Below are 25255 nucleotides of genomic sequence, written 5' to 3' on the forward strand. Positions count from 1 at the left end.
GGGTCAGGGTCATACCGGCCTGGGCTACATAATCTGAGAGCTCCTCTATGTCTCTTTTCATGTAGTCCAGGGAGGTGCGTCTCAGGTCGTTCACACCGGCATGGACAATGACTGAGTCATACTTGTACTTGCTGTGGAGTGACCTGAGTGCTTGTGTTATGTGGCGGATTCTAGCACCTGACAGGCAGCTTACTGTGATCTTTTCCTTGTTCAGTCTGGTGAGTGGGACGTTAGTGTGTCTGACTATGGAGTCACCTATAACAAGTGTGTCTGGCATTGTGTTTGGCCTTAAGGGCTGTGACTGTTTAGCACACTGACTTTGAGAACTATGTGTTGCATGTCTTATGTCTTGAGGTGGCAGTTGCTTGTGTGTCTGCTTTGGAGGCCTCTGTAGTTTTGGTAGATTTTTGATCAGTGCCTCCGAGTATGTCTTTGTGTGTTTATGTGTTTGTTTTGCAGTTGTGATAGTTCTATGTGAAACTGAGTTTGTGGTGTGCGTGGTTTCCTTCTCCTCCTGTCTGGTCTTGCCAGTCCTGAGTTGAGAGAGCTCAGCCTCCAGTTTGGCTATATAGTTGCATCTCTCACATGTATTTGTGTTTTGTGGGAGAAGGAGTGGGTTGTCTGTGTACATGAGGCAATTGTAACATTGCCTCAAGATGCCCAGATTCACCAGCTGAACAGGAGAGGACGCTAGCAATTGACCCTTCGACATGCTAGAAAAAGTGATAATGTTTGCTGTGTAACTGAGTCAGAAGGGACCTATAGGGAAATGGGTACTCAAGGGGATTCTAGGCTAATGTAGTACTTTGTTTAGTATATAAGTACTTTACCTATATAAAAATGCTTTAGGAGCAAGTGCTGAGCTTTTGAGATAGAGAATAGACTGTTTAGAGAAGTTCTAAGGGAAAAATTGAAGAGCAGACTTTACGGAGCCAGAAATAGTTTAACCGTCGCTGCCCGATGGTGCTCTATGGGCAACTCCGCGCTAAATCACACAAAAGCACGCTAAAGCGGGCTTTATTACAGGGGGCTGAAAAGAGCTAGGAATTGACCCAAAATGGCCAATAGACTACAAGTTTCTGGCTGGAACCACTCCTCTTGGGACAAATAGGCTGCTCAGTGCTCCCCACTCCCACTGGTGAACAAAGACGCTTCCTTTTATCCAAATAAGGATATGGAATAGCACAGGAACCAAGACAAAGCCCAGAGATCAGCAAACTCTGAAGACTGGACTATTCTAGTTCAGTAAGGCGGGAAAACAAGATTTTTTTTTTTTTTTTTTTTTTGACTTTTTTGCAGAAAACAGAGGAAAAACAGACAGTAAATGCTATAAATGCTTTTAAACGGCTAGCGCACTATAATCATCCTTTACAGATAGAGGTATTACAGCTGCAGTCTGTAATATTCAATTGCACTCCCTGTGAATATTAACTTCTTTGTGTGTGTGCATATGCCCCCACATACTACACCTGCTGGCTATAAGTGTTCAGACTCAAACCCTGTATCTTTGCTTCAGGGTAAGAACAGCCTAAAGTCCCTAACCACCACCATTTCTGAACTTTGTTCAGATTTGCTTTTCTAATGGTTGTGAGCTATGGTGAGAACTGAAATTGTATTTCTCGCATTATTGTTTTTGATGTTTGTCCAGGTTTTTTGTGCTAACGTGTGAAGTGAGAACTGAATTTGTATTCCCTCATTATTGGCTTTGTTTGTCCAGGTTTTTTTTTGCTATGAGGTTGAGAGCTATCTAAATGATAGCCATTAAGTTTGTCTTCCTATTTTTCAAACTGCTGATTTAGCATAGTGGTATGTTGTACTGACTATAGTGTATATGGTTCTGGGTTCAAGACATGCATGGTGATAAACACAGCATTTTATTCTAGCAACTTTTCAAAATTATACAAGCAATGTTTAAAATGTGTCCCTGTTTTTTGGGCTTTTGCCCCCCCCCCTCAATAAATGTTGACTTTTTCCAGATTTCTGAGTGTCAACATTTTACAAAGAGCTGAGAGCTGCAGGGGAACTTAAGTTTAGTGCTGCTGATGCAAAGTTTGCTTATACTGTTAACAGCACAACAGGTAGTGTATTTGCTTTTGATGCAGAAGGCTGTGGGTTCTTCTCCCACAGTAGGTAGATGCATTGCTGAAACTGTACTGTGTTGTAAAGGGGGGTGGATGCTGTAGTCTGTTTTGGCAAAGGTATCTAGTAGTAACTATGAACCTGTTATCAGTTTACCATTCATTCCCTATTGCAATATTACTAGTGTATCATTGTTTTTAATGCAACATAGGCAATTTATTCCTAAAAGTCAACAGGCACATTATTTGTAGATGAAACCATGAAATATAAAGTTGTAAGCAGCAGCCTCTTCATTAGTTACAGATTTCTCTAATGTGGAATTATGTAGATGGCTTTTACTAGTTCAGAGATTGTGCATATTTACTGATACTGGTGGACTGTAGAAGTTTGAGTAGACTTTTATGATGGAAGGTGTATCAAAGAGCACATGTATGTTTCATGTGTAAGGGGCCTATGATTTGAAAACAGCCCAAAGTTAATCTTTATCTGCCACTGGCAAAATGTATTTTCTTTGAATGTGGGTTTCAATGCCGTTTCAATGAATGTGAGTTTCAAGGGCAGAGAACTTTTAATGCTAAGTCTAGTTTCATTGTGAGACTGCATTGCTTTGTTTAGCAGATATTTATTGGTGTTCGTGCTGTAAAATGCAAAATAAAACTTTTTCTGGCAAATCATTTAGGAATGAAGTCACTAAATAATGACCGACATTAAGTTTCAGACGTCATAATCTTCAGAAAAATGCATGCTAAAGCAAGACCTGATATTCTAGCAACTGTCTTAAGTTTATACAAGGTCAATTTTTTGTACTGTTTGTATGTTCCCCCAATATATTTGGCCTTCTCCAGATTTCCTGCATTAAGAGGTTGAGAGGTATGTGCAAATCGCTTTATAGAATTAGGAATATTCAAACCTCACAACTGTCCCCAATTTTGGCTCAAAATGTTGCTCTCCCCTTAATAATCTCTCTGCAAAATAGCAATTTTGGAAGAAAATGTGGGGGGTTTACTTTTACTTTTATAAATAACTGTAATGAGCAGAGTTATACATTACTTTTATTTCATGTAGATTCTCTAATTTTGTCAGCTGCTCTAAGTTAACTGTGCTCATATTAAAATGGTGTCCCTTCTTTGACAGGTTCCCAGCTGTATTGTCTGGCAATTTTATATTTTTGCATCACATTTTTGGTCCATTTTTCATAAAATTGCGGTTTTCTGACAAATTAGTGGCAAATTGTTAAAGACTGAAGTTAGAAAATAATGGCAGACATTTGAGTTTCAGATTTCATACCTTTCAGAAAATTCGTACTGATGCAAGACCTACTACTATTCTATTATTTTTCTAAGTTTATAAGAGCAATATTTAAAAAAAAAATGTCCTTATTTTTGGGCCTTTGCCTCAGGTTTATTTATGAGTTTGTTGCTGTAAGAGGTTGAGAGGTGTGTGTGTGTGTGTGTGTGTGTGTGTGTGTGTGTGTGTGTGTGTGTGTGTGTGTGTGGTAGGTAGCATATCTCTCAACTGTCCAAATTTTGCAGAATGTCCAGATTTTTGCCCCATATTTTTTGTCTGTTCCTCATAAATTTTGTGATTTTCTAGAAAATCATTGAAGGCTGAAGTTGCTAAATAATGACAGACATTTGAGTTTCAGACTTCATGTCCTTTAGAAAAATTCATACTAGCACAAATCCTGTTATTCTAGCAACATTCTCATACTAGCACAAATCCTGTTATTCTAGCAACTTTCTAAGTTCACGAGAGCATTATTTAATATCTGTCCCTGTTTATTTTAGGCTTTGTCCATATTTCTTGCACTAAGAGGTGGGTAGGGGTGTGTGTGTGAATGAAACATCCTAGTTAGTGGTAGCAGGTGGTTAGTAATTTAGTCAAGCTCAAAACCTGTACCTTAGTTACAGAAAACAAAAACATAAATTCTCTACCCCAACTACCATGCTGCATTTTTCAAAGAACTGACATTTCAGGTTAATTTTCAATTCAAGGAACCGAGTTTGAGTGAATATATTACTGAAGAGGCATTACAGCGAATGCCTCTTCATCGACACTAAAAGAGCGAACCGTAAATTACGGGAATGGCCGTAGCTTGGCTGGGAGGGGGGGGTAGCAGTTTGAGAGCTGTGAGTACAAATTTATTTCCTCCTTCAGTGGCTAACACCAGCCAGATATTATTTGTAGTCATCACTGGAAAATAAAAAAACTGCAGTTTTTTTTTAACTATTACCTATAATTATTATTGTCTGCCTTTACTTGTGCATAATTACCTACTGGACTGTTATTTGAAACAAAACCTTAAAATTAACATATTTGTAATTTTGGGGTGTTTACTTGTCTGATTGTGGCCTGTGACTCTGATTACTTGTGATTCTGTTAGATTATTTGGTTTCTTTCTCTGTTATCAAAGTACTGTATGTAGCTTAACTCCAATACTATTTTATATTGTAACTGCACAACCTGTTTTGTACTAGATTCCCTGGAGATTTTTCTCCTAGGTGTCATCTACAATGAGATTTGTCCAGTTGAGTCACCTAATCAACAAAACAAAGAAAAAAATTCTCGAGCAGTCCACCCCCAAAACATATTTTGCTGCCTTTATTTTTGATGCTGTAGTAATGGACTATCAAACAGATACCACAATGTGTTGTACTGTACAAGCAGCTAGAGTGCTTTTTGGGGCTTTTTCCCTTTTCTCCCCTGTGGTTTCAAGTGTGGAGTTGGTATACATAAGTTAGGGAGTTGGGGAGTCAGAATCTTCCACATGGGAGTGCAGGGGAGCTTGATCCCTGCAAGAAAAGCTTTTTAGGGTTTTTGACACACTGGTTTGCAGCATTTGTGTTTCAAAAACAGTGAATTGTAAAAGAGTACTGTGATCACTCACAGGTAAAGCACAGTAATGCTTAGATGCAAACATTACAATTGCAAGTACTTAGTATTTACAAATAAATGTTTTATATTCTGTTTTTTCAAGTATTTTTGTATAAACATTAGCTTTGTAATTACAACAACAATGTCATTTTCTATTGCTACATTGTGAGCTAAAGGCAATGGATAATACACTGCACTCATGGTGCATTTTTTTAACTCTGACTGGACCACCAATAACCTAAGCTTAGTTAATGTGCCTGAGACCAGAGCTGCTGCCTGGGAAGACTAGAAGTGAGTGAATAAAGCTACCTAATTTATTTTGGGAGTTGGGGTTGAGAGGTCTGTGTTTGGAGAATGCCTTCTAGTAAAGACTGGAGAACAAATTCCAGTTCACTCCAAGGTTAAACTGTGCACAACAGACAGCACAGGCAGGCTTACAAGCAGGTATGCAATACATGTAAAGAGCACCATTGTACACAATATGACCTAATGTAATCACAAGGAAGCATCTACAAAATTCATTATTTCTGTCTGAAAAATCAACCTGATGTTTGCTGGGAGGGGGGCAGTCCCATTTTCTTTCATGGATAGATACATGCAGGTGTATTTATATGTGTGTGTGTGTGTGTGTGTGTGTGTGTGTGTGTGTGTGTGTGTGTGTGTGTGTGTGTGTGTGTGCGTGTGTGTGTGTGCAAGAGACAGCATATGTATGTATATATCTGTATATATCTATCTATATCTATATATAGGGTTGTGTATTTTTATCATAGGAGATTACTAGACTATCAAGCTTGAGGTCATTTTAAGCCTAGCCGTTTTATCCCAATGTAATACCATAGAAATGCTAGTCAATACCCAGGATTGCGTTTAGTGATGACTACCTATATCCAGGAGGGTTGTGGGCTTTATCCTCAGTAAGAATTTACAGTGTCCCATACACTCGTCCAGGTTCCTCTTGAGCAGTGTCATAGAGGTGCTCTGTTTCACGTGAATCGGTAGCCTGTTCCAAAGACATTACTAACAATGCAAAGTGATCTATGACATGGATCTTGCATAAGAAGTTTTGACAATCATCTATTTCAACAATTTATATGCTGATATCAAGAGTAATTATTCCTGTAGAATTAGTTTTACCTTTCTGTGTTTTGTTATTCTTTAAGGAAAGTGTTGACTACCTTTAAGGCTGGAAAACTACACTATCTCAGTACAAGGTTACGTTGTCTGACTATATCGGAATATATTTAAAAAAACAGATCTTCATAGTGAAGTACAATAGTTTTCTAGCCTTAGAGGTAAAACAATGATCTATGACACAGATTTTATGAGAGAAGTTTTGACACTGTTTTTTTTTTTTTTTCAATAATCTGTAAGTTGATATCAAGAGTAATTATTTCTGTACAATTAATTTTTCCTCTTCGCACTTTGTTCTTCCTTAAGTAAAATGTTCACTACTTTTTAGCCTGGAAAACTACATTTCCTCAGTAGTACATTATGTTTTCTGACTGTATCTACATATGAAAAAATAGATCCTTGTAGTGAGAAGGAATAGCTTTCCAGCCTTAGGGATTAAGATCCCCATGCCCTTAAGGAAAAACATTAAACCATATGGAAAATTGGTACTCCAAAGGCATCAAAGTTGCTGGATGAGGCTCCTTAAGATCAGGAAAAAAAAATAACCAACCTCATCTGAGACTTCAGAGTAATCAAGCACTTATAACTTGTTTAGAAATCTATACTTCTTTATTGAAAAATATAAGATGGTTTTGTGATACAAAATTAATGAAGCTAAAACAAAGCTAATAGTGGCAAATTATGCACCCACACACAAATTGGTTCAGCAATATCAGGAAGTTATGTACTCACCATAATGTTCGATGTATGTAGTCCATCTCATCTCACATTCTTACCCGTGGGTTCGGAGCCGAATATCGGCTCCGACTCGGCCAAACTTTTCTAGCTCAAAGTCTTATATTGGCTGGGCTAAGCAGGTATCCCATGCTGCACTGCTCCATATCCCCAGATCTAGTTTGCTGTGAACACTCATTCATACCCCATGCATAACAACATCCAGGTAAAGAAGAATAAGCTAAAAGTGAAGGGAACTCTGTAAATCAGACCTAACCTCCAGATCCTCCGGGAAGGGGGAAGGTGGGAGGGTAAGTAAGAATGTGAGGCGAGATGGACTACATACATCGAACATTATGGTGAGTACATAACTTCTCGATGTTATGTAGTCCAATCTCGCCTACATTCTTACCCATGGGACAGCATCCCTAGCACCTACATCCTGGGAGGCTCACTGGAGGATACTCCTGAGTACTGTGGAACCAAAGGAAGACCTGCCCCTAGATACCACATCCAACTTGTAATGAGTAACAAATGTGTGAGGAGAAGCCCAAGTAGCTGCCGCACAAATATCATCCGTAGACAATCTGGCTTGATAGGCTGTAGATGTAGATACAGCCCGAGTAGAGTGAGCCTTGACCAGAAGCAGTAGGTCTTTCCCTCCTGCGGAATAAGTGAAAGAGGTGCAACTGGAAATCCATCTGGATAGGGTGACTTTGGAGACAGAGGACCCAATTTTGTTTTCCAAAAATGAGATAAATAGCTGATCAGATTTTCGGAGATCTTTAGCTCGGTGCAGATAGAAACGTAACTGTCTGTGTATATCCAATTGATGAAATTTAAATTCTGCCTTGTCTTGAAAAATGGGGAAAAAATACTGGCAACTCAATAGATTGATTAAGATTAGATATGGACGCCACTTTAGGAAGAATGGAAGGGTTTGGTCTAAGAGAAACTCTACCCTTATGAAAGATCAAGTATGGAGGTTTGATAGAAAGGGCTAGAATTTCTAAAACTCTCCTGGCTGAAGTGATAGCTATTAAAAAGGCAGTTTTCCAGGTCAAGAATTTTAAGTCGCAGGTAGCTGCAGGCTCGAAGGGTGGTGAAGTAAGGCTGGCAGGACAAAATTTAGATCCCAGGGCATGATAGGTTCTGAAACCGGAGGACTGAGTAATAGAGTGCCCTTCAGGAAAGCCTTACAGAGTCTGTGAGCCATCAGACTAGGCTCATTAGCAACATGAAAGTTAGAAATCGCCACCAATTTAACTTTAATGGTAGGTGATGCTGAGCCCTGATGGAAAAGCATAGACAAAAACTCCAAGAATGAAGCAATTGGGGCTGTGTAAGGGTCAATTCCTTGGTTATGAGCCCAAATAGAAAACCTCTTCCATTTGCTAGAATAAATCTTCCTAGTAGAGGGATTATGAGAGGAAGATAAAATATGAACTACCTCAGGTGAAAAGTGATGAAGCCTAACTAACGACAGAAGTGGAGTATCCAGGCTGTCAACCGGAGGGTCCGCAGAGAGGGGTGGAACTGTCCCGACATGTGTGTCAGTAAATCTGGTTGTGGGTCCAGAATCCAAGGTGTGTCCACAATGTAGGGGTGGAGAAAGGGGAACCAGACTTGACGAGACCAGTGTGGAGCAATCAGAATCATTCTGCTTCCCAAGGATTACGCTTTCTGAATCACTTTTGATAGCAAGGGAAAAGGAGGGAAAGCTTAAGCAGACCGGAGGGCCATTCGTGAACTAGAGCATCCCTGGGTGACTCCCCCTGTGGGGGGATCAACGTGAAGTAGCTGCTGCATTTGGCATTGAGGGGGCTGGCAAAAAGGTTGCAGCAAGGCTGACCCCATCTGCTGAAGATTCGTTCTGCAACTAGACAATTCAGGGACCCCTCGTAAGGCATCAGAATAGCTCTGCTTAGCCTGTCCAATATAGGTTCATAGGTTCATACTAGGCTATCTGCCCTAGGGCATTTACAAGCCCAGCCAGAGTGTGTTTGGCTTTTGCCACCCATTTTAAATTAATTTTGTTATGCCCTTTTTTGAGGTTAGTATACTGTGCCTCTGTCTAACAGTGACACAGAAGTGATACCCGTGGTAAACCTACGATCCCCCATCCACTCATCAAGATTCCTCTTGAAGAGAGTCAATGAGGGACTCTGCCTAACCTGGACTGGGATTTTACTCCAGAGTGAAGGGAGCCTCTGGGTTATGAATCTGCCCCTCCAGCATGTCCTATTTATTTCAGTGCTGAGGTTCAAGTCTCTCGAGCGAGTAGCTCGATGGGATTTGGATTTTCTGAGGTGCAGCATGTCCAATAATTCCGGGTTGGACATGGCTTTATACGTCAGGCATAGATCGCCTCTGAGCAGGCGGTATGCCACTGAGTAGAGCTGGAGTTTCTTTAACCGGGCAGCATATGGCATCTGTTTGAGCCCTTTGATCCTCTTGGTGAGGTACTTTTGGGGTCTTTCCAGTTGCTGCAGGTGTCTGGTAAGGTACATCCCAAAAGGGGCATTGTACTCAAATATGGGCCTGATGAGGGATGAGTAAAGAGGCAAGATGACCTTCCCTGATCTAGATCTGAATCCCTTCATGATTAGGTGGGCTATATAAAATGTTTTTCTAACCACTTTGGCCACATGATTGTCAAATGAGAGATTGCTATCAACTTGGGTCCCCAGGTCCCTAATTACTTCTTCCGTACTTAATGGATTACCACTTATGTGGTAATTTGTGGGCACTTTGTTTTTGCCAAAGGGGATGACTATACACTTTTTGGCATTTAGCTTGAGGCCATGGCTCTGGCACCAGTTGTCTGTTTCTATGAGGCCCTTTTGGAGGATGCTTGTGTCAGCTGGAGAGTCGATTATGGCGCCCAGTTTACAGTCATCTGCGAACTTGGTCAGCCACAGTCCTTCCATGTTGGCCTGTACCTCTGAGAAATATATACAGAACAAGAGAGGTCCCAGGACTGAGCCTTGTGGGATGCCACTTGTAACTGGTTTGGAGTCTGACATGGCTCCAGCAATTCTAACCATGTGGGTTCTGTCCTTGAGCCAGTTTGCAACCCATCTAGTGACATAGGGGTTTATATTTAAGCTGGTGAGCTTATCTATAATTCCTGAGTTGGGTATTGTATCGAAGGCTTTTGCGAGGTCCAGGTAGGCTGTGTGGACCACCTTCCCCTCGTCAATGGCCTTGGTGACTGTTTCAAAGAAATCGACCAGGTTTAAGAGGCAGGATCTGCCCTTAACAAAGCCAAACTGGGTAGGATCCAGTGTCTGTAGGTCCCCAATATCTTTATTTATAAGGTCCATGATGATCCTTTCCATAGCTTTGCAGACCAAGCTAGTCAGGCTTATGGGGCGATAGTTTCCAGGGTCCATTGAGGCACCACCTTTGTGGAGAGGGACCACCGTTGCTGTACGCCACTCTTTGGGTACATATCCTGTAGTAAGGCTGAGATTGAACAGTAGTTTTATGTTTGGGTTTAGCTCTTCTTGGAGTTCATGTAGGATGCAGCCTGGGACACCATCTGGTCCCATTGATGCTGTGTTTTTTGCTTTGGAGAGGGTGGCTCTTACCTGAGCATATGAGATGTTGGACTTCCCCGGAATGTGTGTTGCCACCAGAAACCATTGGGAAGATACTGCCCACTGCCACACTCGCATGGCCTCTCTGCACAGGGAGTATGATCTTGTTCCTCCCTGTTTGTTCAGATACCACACCACTAACATGTTGTCCGAGTGTATTGCAATAGTCCCTAGAGGTAGAAAGCTCTGATGTGCCTACAACGCAAGTAGCACCGCCCTCATCTCTAGAATGTTGATATGCAAATGTATCTTGTGATCTTGCCACGTGCCTTGGACTGTCCTGCTGAGATAATGCCCCCCCTCATCTGGGAGGCGCCCGTGGTCACTGTGGCAACTGGGGTTGGTGGAACGAAAGGTTTTCCCCTGTCCAGATTGTTGGTGGAAAGCTGCCAACTGAGATCCTGTTTGCATCTGTCCGTGAGCAAAATAGGGTGGGAAAGAGGAAGTTTCTGGAGAGACCATTGAGCAAAGGGGAGCCTCATGTGCAATCTCGCTAGAGGGACCAACATAATTGTTGCTGCCGTAGTCCCCACGAGTTGAAGAACCAATTTTGCCTTCGCTTTTCTCAGGGAAGCAGGGCGTGCACCTGTTACTGTAAGACTCTGATTCTTTCCTGCAGTAGAAAGGCTCGCATTTGAACGGTGGCTAACTCTGCACCTATAAAAATGACACACTGTGAGGGCAACAAAGCAGATTTTTCCCTGTTCAGTGTTATACCCAATTGTTGACAGAGAGTGATGGTAGCTTCCCTGGTTTGGATTAGTAGATGCCTGGTGGGGGCAGTAAGGAGCCAGTCATCCAGGTATGGAAACACTTGGAATCCTTGACATCTCAAGTGAGCTGTCACCACCGCCATACACTTGGTGAACACCCTGGGGGTTGTGGTGAGACCAAAGGGCAGGGCTCGAAACTGGAAATGACTGGCTCCCAGCCAGAAGCGTAGGTGACTCCTGGATGCTCTGTCCATTTTGACATGGTAGTAAGCATCCTTTAGGTCGATGGAGCACATCCATACTTCTTCTCCCAACAATGGGAGAATCGATTGTAGTGTGACCATACGGAACCTGGACTTTTGTACATAGTTGTTCAGTTTGCTGAACTCTAATATGGGTCTCAGGTCCCCTGTTCTTTTCCACACCAAAAAAAACCTTGAGTAAGTCCCTAATCCAATCTGGTCTGAGGGGACATGCTGGATGGCTCCCTTTCCTAGCAGCTTTGAAACCTCTGAAGTTGCGAGATCCCTTTGACTGGGTGGAACGTCCGGGATTTTTTTGACTGGAGGGGGGTTCTGACGAAAAGGGGATGACATAACCTCCGGAAATTATTCGTAATATCCATCGGTCCTGGGTGATGCTTCACCAGGCTTCTGGGTATAAAGATATTCGACCCCGACTGGCTCCGGAAATGCACAGTCGGGCATCCCATCAGGAACGATGGTAGGGAGAGCCACGAAAGGAATTGCGGTCTCCCGAATTGCGGGGGCCCCCTCTGCCTCTAGGGCGGTGTCTCCCTGAATAACCTCCCCCTCCTCTGCCTCTGGAGGGGGACTCACCTTGTGCACCAGGAAATTGGGGTAAGGCCTTGAAGGAAGGGAAAAATGGACCCCTACAGCAGACAGGGTCTTTCCGTCTTGCTCACACCTGATGAGGGTGTCTTTCACTTTGGTTCCGAACAAGGAAGAACCATCAAAGGGGGCATCAGTGAAAGAAGACTTGAAGGCCTCCATGAAATGACAAAGGCACAGCCAGGCTTGCCTTCTAAGGGCGACTCCTGAGCTTGCTGCCCTACTCGCTCCCTCGGCTGCATATGAAATGAGCTGCATGGAGGAGTTGACGATGGAATTGAGGGTAGACACCTGGGTGTTAACCGTCTGGGCCACCGCTTCAGGCACGTTACCCGCAAGAGTATTTCCTAACTTCTTCAGGAGATCTCTCTGGAGCCGAGTAAAATGAGATAGGTAGTTCAGCGGCTGTAAGGTAAAGGTTGCTGATGAGAGGGTATGCTTCCCGTACCGGTCCATGGCCCTAGACTCCTTGTTAGGGGGATAGACAGAGGAAGACGTCTCTGCTACTTGCTTCTGAATGGCCGCCGCCACCACCATAGCATCCACAGGGACTCCTTTGGACCAAAACTCCTTACCCGGGGGAGTAGAAAGAAATTTATTGGGTCTCCTGGGTACGGGTTCCACAGAATCAGGGTTCTCCCACACCCTCCGACAGATTAAATCCAAGAGCTCATCGAAGGGTGGGGACACCCAGGAGGCAGAGGGCTGAGCAACAAAGGCCTTCAGGAAGACTGACTCCTCCTCGGAGGGGGCTTTGGATGGCCAGTCACCTCTTTGTTTCAATATCTCCAGGATGTCAGAGAAAGAGGATGACTTGGGGGACCCCTCCGATTCCTCGAGGTCAGTATCTGAGGTGAGAGACTCATCCTGGGAGTCTGTTGCTTCCTCTTGCACGTTTTCTTTCTAGATGGTTCCTCAGGCAATTCTGAGGGGCCCTCAGAAACTTGGGGACCACTCGTGGAGGTATCCCTAGCCTTGGGGCTCCGCTGTCTACAGATAGGTGGTGATCAGAGGCTCTCACTGGCATGGTAGGGGACAGAATGACCGACCCGTATGATGTAGCTGAAGATCTGGCCAGCACACTCCGCATGGCTACAAAGGCTGCCCCCCCGAGTCCGAGGACCGGCCAGCCTCCAAGACCATGACAGGAGTCGGGGTTCCATGAGCCGAAGCACTGAGTGGGAGACTAGGAACCGAAAGGTGTCCCAAGGTATCCCCCTCGGCTGATGTCGGCACCAATAAGCCCAGAGGAGCCATCGGAGCCGACCTAAGAACATCACATGGAGTGGAGCATTCCAGCTCCGAAGACAGAGATGCGCTCAGAGGAGGAATAATCAAAGAAGGTATCAGGACTGGCTCCGGAGCCGAGAACAATTTAGCCAAAACCGGTGACTGAAGGAGCCTCTGCACAACCCTATCAACATCCACATCTGAAAGTGTCCTGGAGGATTTGGAGGACAGGGAGGGAGATCGGGATCTCCTCTCAGGTGACACTGGTCTAGTACTGGGCGATCGGCTCCGAAGAGGTTCCAATATAATTGGAGCTGATGCCGGTTCCATCAACACCGACACTTCCTGCGGCCCCAAGGACAGTGGAGCCGAGGAGGTCGAAGCTAGCTTCATTACTTTCTCCGATGGCTCTGAGGAGACTGAAGGAGCTGGAGATCTCTTTTTTGATTTTGTGGACTTAGATTTTGAACTGGAAGTAGAATCCATGGCCTCTTCAAACGAGGGTTTCAAGAGTCCCTTGAGAATTAACTTATTCTTTCTTTCTTGGAGCACCCTGGGACTAAAAGCATGGCAGAAGCTGCAGGACTCCTGCAGGTGGATTGCTCCCAGACAATAAACGCATACTGAATGTCCATCGGTGATGGACATCTTGTAACCACACTTAGAGCACTTTTTAAAACCCGAAGGTTTGTGCTCCTTGGAATCTTTGGACAGCTTGAAATATAATCACAAAAAAACAATATGACGAGCAAGTCACTGCCTGACTGGAAAAAATAACTACAGTAACACAAAAACCACTAAGCGCGGGAACAAAAACTTTCCACAACAACAGCACACACAATCCTCAGAAGGACAAACCCTAAGACGACTAGGGCTAAAAACCTCTAACTAAAACAGTTTTAGACCAACTTGCCAACAGAACAAAAACAGACATTAAAACCTCTAACTTAAACGGTTTTTGATCGCAAAAGACCAACACATGGACAAGAAAGGGGACGGACTAGGTCCTCTAACTGAAACGGGCCTAGCCCATTGAAACAGCTAGTGGGACACCACAAAGACAATCGTACTACAGATAATAACCAAAAACACCAAATAGAAATAGCTATTAAAATAGCTTTTGTTTGTAACAAGTTCTCTCAAGAAGAAGAAGAAAAAAGGTACTTAGCCACAGCCAAGAGCGAGGCCACGTCCGAGCTACATGAACGGCAAATGAGATCTGGGGATATGTAGCAGTGCAGCATGGGATACCTGCTTAGCCCAGCCAATAGAAGACTTTGAGCTAGAAAAGTTTGGCCGAGTCGGAGCCGATATTCGGCTCTGAACCCACGGGTAAGAATGTAGGCGAGATTGGACTACATAACATCCATATTTATGGGGACATCATGAATGAAGTATTTAGGAGTATGGAATAAAAATGATTCTGGTGTGGCAGCTAAGGATACTTGAGAAGAGACTAAACAAAAGATAATACTAAAAATAAGAAATTGGAAGCTCTGTTATATGAATATGGATAGTAATATACAAGCAGTTAAAATGTTTTTAGTTCCTTTAGTCTTATATGTAGCTCAGGTATATTTTATCAACCAGAGGAGAATTTGTGGATAGCAATTAAAGAACTGAAGGATTTTATCTGAGAGAGGTAGATGGCAAGAGTCAAGTGGGATAAGCTGATTCTTCCAATAGAACAAGGTGGATTGGGATTACCCAATTTGAAGGGGTATTTCAGAACTACACAGTTAAGGCATCTATACATAACACAGGCAGAAAACTATAATTCAACGTGGAAAGGGATGAGGATGAAGCAGGGGGAAGCTCAAGAACAAGGACAGACTGGGATTTTGGATGCAGATCTTTAAGGAAAACAACAATAATCATACAGAATATTATATTCATAAAGTAGCAGAAAGTATTCTAAGAATAAATTCAACAGGGGAATGGAGAAAGGAGATTCTCCCAACAGGGATGACTGCAATTTGGGACACAGACAGTAGGCAAGAGGGAACTGGAATTTATTGGAGAAAACTGGCAAAGGAGCCAAGGTATTGGGAGGATATAACTAGAGAGGGAAAGATGATAGAATGGGAAGATGCCAAGAATTTATTTGGACAGCAGATTAGAGATTGCCTTCCCTATCAAGAATTGATATCAGAGTATAGACAAACAGAAAGAAATAGAGGGGTCCTAAATGAAAGACCAGAACTGGTACAGTTTTAGTAGAATCTAAAATAGAAGCTGCCATTAAAAAATAATAATTAGTACAGCATATAAAATATTACATGATAACTATAAGAATCAATCAGAGGAAGTTAGAAAGGGCTGGGAACGAGACTGGATAAGCAATGCACAAAGAAACAATGAGGGGATATAAATATGCAACAAAATCTAGAAGATTTAGGATTTTTGCTTGGAAATACTTACATAGATATTTTTTTTATACCCCAACTAAAATTCAGAGAATTTTTCCTCAGGTAGACAGAAAATGTTGGAGGTGTGATGGGGAAGAAAGAGGTAATTAGGAACATATTTTCTGGGAGTGTAATGAGTTGCCAGACTTTAAAGATTCCCTGCAGACTACTCTATTGGAGATACTGGGTGAGCAAATTGGTGTAACTAGGAAAATTATTTTTCTAACTGTTATACAGAATCAGAATTGCCTAGATATAGAAAGGCCTTGCAAGTCTAATTCTGGTGGCTGCCAAAAAAAGCAATTACTAGAAAATGGGAATCAAAGTCTAAATCAACTGTAGGAGAAGTAGTGAATAGAGTAACAAAGATAAAATAACTGAAATTGGGATCTTTAAAAAAGAACAAGATCAAATTACATGGGAAACTGGGAATTGTGGGAACAATACATGGGAGGAATGAGGTTTAAAAGAAGGCAGGACTGAAATGAGCTATGTAATGTTTGACTGACAATGATTGGGCAGATTATAAGTCATATATAATATCTTGCTATTAGGATTATGTCAATGTGGTTCGTGATGCAAAATGCTTGCAGCTAATATTAAGTCATTATCATTTGTTTTCATTTATATAAATGTATGATTGCCTATATCATAAGCACTAATTTAATAAAGATGTTTCTTGTTTATGAAAGGAAAAATAAAGGATGAGTGTTTAAACCCTTAGCAGAGCTTTAGTAGATCTGATGAATGTGTATATAATAATGTTTCTTTAAGTATGAATAGCTTGATTTATTGCTTGATTTTACTATTTAAGTGAAGTTATTGTGTATTGTATATCATTCCCCAGAAGGGATGTAGCCTAGGTACTAGGGAAAACATTAAGTGTCATGTTTTTGCAGTCACTGCCTTTCTGTCTTATTTTGTATATTCAGTTCTGAAGTGTTTTGGTAGTATGTGTGATGCCCCTGCACTGGCCCAATAATCAAGGAGCCTCAATCCTCACCACCAGCACCAGTGGGGGATGTATACATTGGGAGTATGACAAGTACACACACAATAAAGCACAATTTCCCTTAAGAGAACACAGAGATCACAGTCAGTCTGGGGCTGGTTTCTCCCTGTTTCTCCAGATCCCCAAAAAGACTCCCCACTGGCACAGCTATAGGCTTAAGATCTCAGCCGAGCAGTCAAGCCAAACCCTCCAGCACCCTCTCCACCCAACCAGTGCTTCATGTCCCTGCTCAAGTAGCTGACACACACACTTTGAGATTTAATTTATATGCAAACACACACACATTCCTGGGAAAGGTTGGCACAGGTTTACTAACTATGCCCCCTTCTGCCCAGACTAAAGGGTAGTTATCACTGCCACCAACCAGATCTTTATCAGCTACTATAAGGCCCTTCCCAAAGGGTGACCAATCCTACTGTATGATGTTACTATTATCCAAATGGTAAGTGTGACCAAGGCCAAGGCTATTTATGAGTAGCCTATTCAGTGTTACCAGATACATATGCAAGTACTCTGAGAGCTTAAATATCTCTAATCAAACCAGCCACAATTAAAATGTTTAAATATGTTTAATAATAAATAATAAAAGAACAAGACAATACTCAATAACTCAATACAGTGAACACAGAGTTCAGAATCACAGGAAATATTTTAAAACAACATTGCAGGACAGTCTCAAATAAATACATAAAACATTTAAACTAATCTTACTATTAGCAAGGTAAGTGCTGATGAGAGGATGTTTCCAGGTCCAAAGACAAATACAAAATGCCCAGTCTCTGAGAGTGATTCCAAATTATTATCAAAACATTGCTGCTGGATCAGCAGGATGACATCACTCTTTGTCACCTGCCTTCAGTTCCCAGGCTAACAGAAACCAACATCTCTGCGTCAAAAATACTTACCTCTCAGATGTGCATCTTCTAGCAAGTCAGAGAGCAATAAAAACACTTTACATTTGAAACCTAGTAATTATTTCTGTTTCAAGACAATAGGAAAAACTTTTAGCTCCACACATCCTGTCTCCTTGCATTAACTAACATTTATAGCACAATCATAAACCATTTCAACTTATTTTCTTGAAGTTTTGCAAGTTAACTCTCTATGTTCCAACTTCTTCCATTAAAACAATCATCTGCACAGGTATATAGTTTATAAACATTTCTGCTCTTTTCCAACAGGGTACACTGTGGTTGCATTCTTGAAGCTCAGTACATAGCATACAGTTCAACACACACTTCTGCACCAGTAGTTTAATACCCAAATAACATACAGTTCTCTTACATTTGTAAGACAAGTCTATGGATCATATTAATATTCACAAATGACATATGATTATTTACAAAATTCCAGATATCTTGGCTGGCAGCCTCATAGTATGTACAATATCCATGTTTGTACCCAGCCACCTAACTTTACAGTTATTGTACTTTCTGTGATTGCCAAGGCTCTTCTTCCCTCAAGTACCCATAAGACAAAAATTTTCAATTTCTCTGCACCTGATTACCATGTATAATCTCTCATTCCCTAATCACCTCCCTGTGATGGTGCACATCCTACAGTACCAAACATATGTATGGTAGGTGTCCTGCATTGTTTTCTCAATATCTCCAGCATTCCATCTCAGCTATCTCATTCCTTTTGCTGGAAAATAAAGAAACCCTAAATCACATATGCATCGAGTGTGCTCAAAAATTAGTTCTCAAAAATTAGATAACATTTTATACAGTCCACCCATTCATCTTCAGATAACCTAAATTTCTCTTTTTCTTCCTACTTGACTCTTAGTTTGTCCCTCATTTTACTATATTTATGTTTTACCAACATCCTATACAACAAACTGCAAGTGATCTTTTTTTTTTGACAATCCCTTCTACCACTTTTCATGGGCCATTCTGTCTCTCCCCTTTGCTTCCCATCTTTTCCACTAAACCAAATTATTTAACCCTCACTTAACTGCACTCTTAAACTGCTCATACTGTAATCAAATACCCTCCAGTAAGCCATGCTTCTCTCTTACAATAACAAGAAAACCACTAAGCCTTCCTGTATTCCTCTCGTTAAATGTCCCACCTCTTTTATGCTTTTCTCCTTCCATTTCTTCCACAATAAGACTGTATTATATATACTAATTTCCAGATTATCCCACAAACCAAATTCCATATTCCTATCATGGAATCTCTCCAGCCTTTAAGTTCTTTTACTAGGTCAGATAAGATGGTGTTAGCTTACAAGGTAACTCTTTTATGCATATTGATTTATACCAAAATACTGCTACAGAAGAACATGACTGCTGCTGCTGCCAGGGTATATAACTGGAAATTTTGCATCCTCAGCCTCCAGTTGACCTAAATAAATCCTTCCTCCTCTTTCCAAGTACAGTATGTGCCTAATTTTGAGAATATTGCCTGCCCTTTCATAGATCTCACACAAACTTCCTTTCAGGTGCAATTGTCTCTTGGGGCAAATAGACCATTTAATGAACTAAAAAGGATCTTGTGTTCTGAGTCCATGTTAGTGACTCCTGGTTTTAATAAAGAATTTACCCTATTAAATGACATTTCAGTTGTATTTTTGGAGCAGTGCTATCCCAAGACATAAAAGGTTTAGTGACCCTGTGTACTATAGCATCAAAAAGTTAAATAATGCAGAAAAGTGACATTCCACCACAGAATGAATGATTTTAGCTAGAAAGTGGGTCTCCCATCTTTGAAGCACTATTTTCTAGGTGGTCTTTTCAATTTGGTAACTGATCGATGACCCTTTGTGATGGTTGAATAGGCAGACTGATAGCATTTTGAAGTTATGCTGGAGGATGCGAGTCCTCCAGTGCCTTTAATATACAGTTGACCCACAGGCCTGGAGCAACTAATTGCATTGCTGATGGGTTGTTAAAGTCTTGCAACTGGTTTTGTGCTAGGAAGGGGTTGTTTAACAAATTGACTTTGAATAAGGTGTATTTGCCTTTACATGTGCCTTGGGAGAAAAATGTTCCACAGTGTTATTCACAAAAATATATATTAGCTGGTTAATACTGGTATGCACTGATTTGAACAGCAAAACAGAAAGCTTGTTTCCCATGTGGAAGCACACACGGGTGAGCAGGAGCTTAACCAAAAGAGGCTGAAGGTGTAAAGTGAGACATCTCAATGTTACTAACTTGGCATGCACCTGAGGAATTAACTAGGCCCTGGATAAAGCCTGGATAAAGTAGGACTTCAAGAAAGACAGCCTGTTTCCTGGATAGGCTACACACTGTTTTGTTTGCATTTTGAACTGTAAAGCCAAGTATATAGATATTTTATTTTGTTGTGTGGATTACTAAATAAACCATAGGCGCGCAAGTGTGTGTGTGTGTGTGTGTGTGTGTGTGTGTGTGTGTGTGTGTGTGTGTGTGTGTGTGTGTGTGTGTGTGTAAACCCACACACACACATACTTCTACTATATAGATATATCCAAAACATACTTAATTTTTCCTTAAAACCATTCCTCTGAAATGTACTGTATAACAAGAGGTTAAAATGGGTGTAATCTGTCAGAAACCTAATCCTGTATGACTTCACCTTCTTTGACTCATTTCTCCTTTAAAAAATTTAATTCTTCTGGGAAGTTTTATGTTCTGAAGGTAAACAATTCCACATCCTATAACTTTATTCTAAATATTTTCCATTCAGCTAGTAAGAACTCAGCATTTTCTGAAAATATTTGCTTTTATTTTATCAACTGTCTTGAAATTGCAAACAAAATAATCTAATAAATATAAAATAAAATATATCTCTATATGGTCCAGTGTTATCTTTGTGGAGAACTACAGCTGAGTGCCATAGCCTTATCTTAAATTCCACAGTCCAAGTTCACACGCTGTTGTCTTAATATCAATACAGTACACCAAAAATATAATACTATAAAAATAAATACACAGATCTTTTTCACACAATAACTTAATATAAATATATATAATATATTTAATACCATAAAAAGAAAATAGAATATATGCATTATACTTTAGTTTAAGTGTTTAATGTACAAGGAAAACCAACATATATCCCCACGCAAATTCATGTAGGATGTTCAGCTTCATTTTCTTGGGTGGCAAAAGCCAGGGTACCTTTGGCTAGGCTTATATAGGCCCTATGGCCAATAGCCTAGTACCTACCTATGAACCTATGAATTTTTGTGTAGTTCACAGGAATTCATTGTGAAGAAGTAAAATGGATGGGACATTAAGTCTTTAGCGTCCTGTTTTAAAAATAAAATGTGCAGTTTTTAATCCTACACAACGTAGGAGTCTTATTTCCTTCCTGCTTCAAAATTATACCCTGCTGCTCATAACATACTGTCCTTGATCAAGAGAAAGAATTACAGGGCCCACATATAAATACATCAAAGACAAAACTGCAAGTACATGTATTTACAAATTCAGATCACCATGTGGGTTACAGATGGAATAAACCCAGGACATACTTTTCTGATGATTCACTTAAGTGATTTATCATTCAGGACTGTAAAACCACCTTTAACCACCTTTACTGTAATTTGCATGTAGCCACTAGCCAGCATTCTGTATTGAGCCAGGAAAAAGAAATCTAAGTAATATGGAGAAGAAACATCACTTTGCAAAACTATCACAAAAGTTAATGCGTGTTTATAGTAGTGCATCACATGGTTTACTCTGTCGCCACAAACTGTTAAAATTGATAGGAAAACCTAGTACAGTATGGTATTATACTGCTGTTGACTTGCTTTACTGACTTTTTCTAGTCCAATCATCCCACTCTTTCTTATACCAATAATAAATAATTATTTGTCCTGCTTTATGACACCCTTCCATCTGCACTAGCCAATATGGAATCTTAGCTAGCTTTTGCCATTAAGAAATGCCTTACTGAAACACCGCACTCAGTCCACTCAATTAAATGCTTCACTCTTCAGCACTAACAACACACTTGTTAATTCCTCAAATCCATTTTACTCCTATTTTCTCTTAATAGCACTCATCCCCTCATCACCTTTTGTATTGCTTCTGCACTTTCTTAACCAAGTAGAAAGTGATTTAAAATCTTTTTTGTAGCAACTACACATGCAAATGTGTTAATATTTGTTGTTTTTTAGCCATACTTAGTTTCTTAATTTATGTTATACCTAGAAATGATTATTTGATCATTTATTTTTTGTTCATTCTGAATCTTTTGTATGCACACTTATATCTGTCTTTGGCCTCCTTTATGGTTAAAAAGAATCACAGGACTAGCCCACTTATCTTGTTAACAAAAGCTAAAATAAAAGTATATTTCATATGCTGTCTGCATTTATATTGTTTAGACAAAGAGTAATTCAAGGCCCTCGAGAAAAGGTGAAGTTAGTTTGTAATTTTAGTAAGTTTGGTATTCATATAATATATGTATATAGTTAGCTTGGTATTCATGTCATATGATTTAATTATGATAATGGTACACTTGCTTGCTTTGTTTTCCATTATTCTGTTTCTTTTTGACTGATGAAAAAACTTGTTAAATTAGAGTAAGTTAAAAAAGACAGAAATGGGTGCCCCTATAGTTAAGCATTTGTTAAAATATCTTACATACTGAAATGTATAGTTGTAGGAAGCTCCTTTTTAAGGACAGAGATAAGATAGGATAGTTTGAGGAAAGGAGCATATTGATATAAAGTCTTGTCTGCTGAAATTGATTGACTTTTTCAAATCAGTCTCCAGAGCTGTGGACGAGGGTAAGGCAGTACACACAGCCTATCTGGACCTCGCCAAGGCCTTCGACACCATCCCCCACTCTGGAATCATAGATAAACTTACTAAGCTGGGCATAAATCCCTACGTCACTCGATGGGTTGCCAACTGGCTTACTGACAGAACCCACACTGTAAAAGTAGCTGACTCCAAATCCAGCTCCAGACAAGTGACAAGTGGAGTATCTGAGGGTTCAGTCCTAGGACGACTCTTGTTTGGCATCTACTTCTCTGAAGTACAGGCCAACACTAAGGGACTCTGGCTAACAAAGTTTGCAGATGACTGCAAACTGGAAGCCATTAATGAATCCCCAAATTATGTGGATATTCCACAAAAGGTCCTTACAGAAACAGATGCCTGGTGCCAGAGCCATGGGCTCAAGCTTAATGCCAAGAAATGTATAGTTACCCCTATGGAAAAAAACATGTACCCATGAATTACCACATAGGTGGCAGTACACTAAAGATTGAAAGTGTGATGAAAGACTTAGGGACACAGGTGGACAGTGGTCTCACTTTCGATAACCACATTGCCACAACAGTCAGGAAATCCTTCTATGTGGCACACCTCATCACTAAGGGCTTTTCATCCAGAAAAAAGGAGATCATTGTCCCACTGTACTCATCCCTCATTAGACCCATTATAGAGTATAATTCCCCGTTTGGGATGTACCTCACAAGACATCTGCAACAGCTGGAAAGGTCACAGAAATACCTCACTAAAAGAATCACAGGCCTAAAGCAGATGCCATATGCTGACAGTCTAAAAAATACTCCAGCTATGTGGCATATCGTCTACTCAGAGGTGATCTCTGCTTAACATACAAGGCCATGTCAAACCCTAAGCTGCTGGACATGCTCCACTTAAAGAAATCCCAATCCCTCAGAGCCACACGCTCCAGGGATCTAAATCTTGTCATTACAATGAACAAAATATTGGCCTAAAGCAGATGCCATATGCTGACAGTCTAAAAAATACTCCAGCTATGTGGCATATTGTCTACTCAGAGGTGATCTCTGCTTAACATACAAGGCCATGTCAAACCCTAAGCTGCTGGACATGCTCCACTTAAAGAAATCCCAATCCCTCAGAGCCACATGCTCCAGGGATCTAAACCTTGTCATTACAATGAACAAAATATGCTGGAGGGATAGGTTCTGACCCAGAGACTCCCCATACTCTGGAATAGACTGTCCATATATGTCAAGCAGAGCACCTCCTTGGCCCTCTTCAAAAGGAACCTTGATGATTGGATGGGAGATAGGAAATTCACTCCGGGGATCATGTCAGTCACCCTGCTAGACAGAGGTCCAGGGAAGTAAATACTGTGGGAAGAAATATCCAGGGAATTGTTATGGCTAGTCTTGTATAGGTCCTAGGGACAATAGCCTAGTACCAACCTATGAACCTACACCATAAACTATATAAAGGAAAACTTGGTCATCTTGCTGTTATAGTCATTAAGAATAGGATTCAGGGTGACATGAAAGGCTTTTAAATACCTCTAGAGAAGCAGAAACTCCCAAAAAAGAGGTGCATGATAGCAAGACAACATCAATTGAATAAGGAAGGCAAATAAGGAATCTAGACAATGCAAGAGAAAGTAATCTGTCAAATGGACTTTTCAGCTGGAAAAGAGACTCACTCTGTACATCTCAAAGGCAATACAAAGACATATTTCATGGAAAGATTTGTGTATTGGTGATTTAAGGTCCTTCCTAAAAAGTTTGCTTGGACAAAAACTAAATTATTAATGGGTATAAAATGAACTATTTAATAAGAAAAATCTTAAACTTTGACTGTAACTGGCTATAGGTCAGGTAACCCATGGAGTAAACTTTTTAAAGGGGTATATATCTTTCTCACATAAGAACAATAAATATCCCAGTATCAAGCACATATATGAAAATGAATGGCTACAAATAAATAAGTAAAACTCACTGTGTCCGGAGTGATTTATGCTTATTACATTTCTATCGGTCTGATTAATTGCTTCCAATATAATCACACACAGGTGACATAGAGGGATAAAGCCCTGACACATGCCCAGGTAAACTAAGCTTGATTAGTGCCTCAGGAGTCTGCTGGGGCTGATATGGGGAAGATGGATGTGCCTATCCTCAGGATAGAGGAGTGAACTGGGATCTCACAGCATAACAATCCCCCAAAGGAGGGGTAATAAATCAAGAGATTACTTTGGGAGCATTATTCATCCACTGAACCACAAGCATGGTAGCCTCCATTATTTGCACCCAGAGGAGGGGTTAGAAGCTATACTACATGCCGTCATTACTGGGATGCTGCCTAATTTTTGCTATGTGATACACAGACATAAAAAGATGTATGCAGTCTAGTGGGCATGCTTATTCATTTCAAGTGCTTGGAATTTGGCCACTACAATTAAAGTTACTTCCATCAAGACTGTGTCAAAACCTCCACTTTCACTAGGCTAAAATCTGAAGTAGAAAAGTCTTTGTCTTTGAGGTTGCTTTCCTTTTCATTTCTACTAAGCACATATCTACCAAATGATAACATTCTGACAAGTCCCTCAGTGTCTTGGACAATAGATGGCCAGTAAGCTACTGGAATGAACCACTTAAACAGAGTGGACCGATCTATCAAAACTTAACCTACAATAATGGCTTTGCTGTTTTGATATTCTTCTCTGTCTTCGCACTTTTCCCCCAAACCTGACTCAAACGTTTTGTCTATATTAGTTGAGCGAAAGTCCGTTTACGCGAATATGTAAATGTCAACATGTATTGCGTGAAACGGACTTGTAGCGAAAGTACAAAACCGCGATTTCAGAAATGTCGAATTACCATGGTTGGCCCGTCTGGGGAATAGCTGTATAAGGTAAGTGTTGGATAGTTACGGACTTTAAGGTTAGGGTGTGGG

The sequence above is a fragment of the Protopterus annectens genome, chromosome 7.part0 (assembly GCF_019279795.1).
Source record: "Protopterus annectens isolate FY-2018-M chromosome 7.part0, PAN1.0, whole genome shotgun sequence".
Lineage (NCBI taxonomy): Eukaryota > Metazoa > Chordata > Ceratodontiformes > Protopteridae > Protopterus > Protopterus annectens.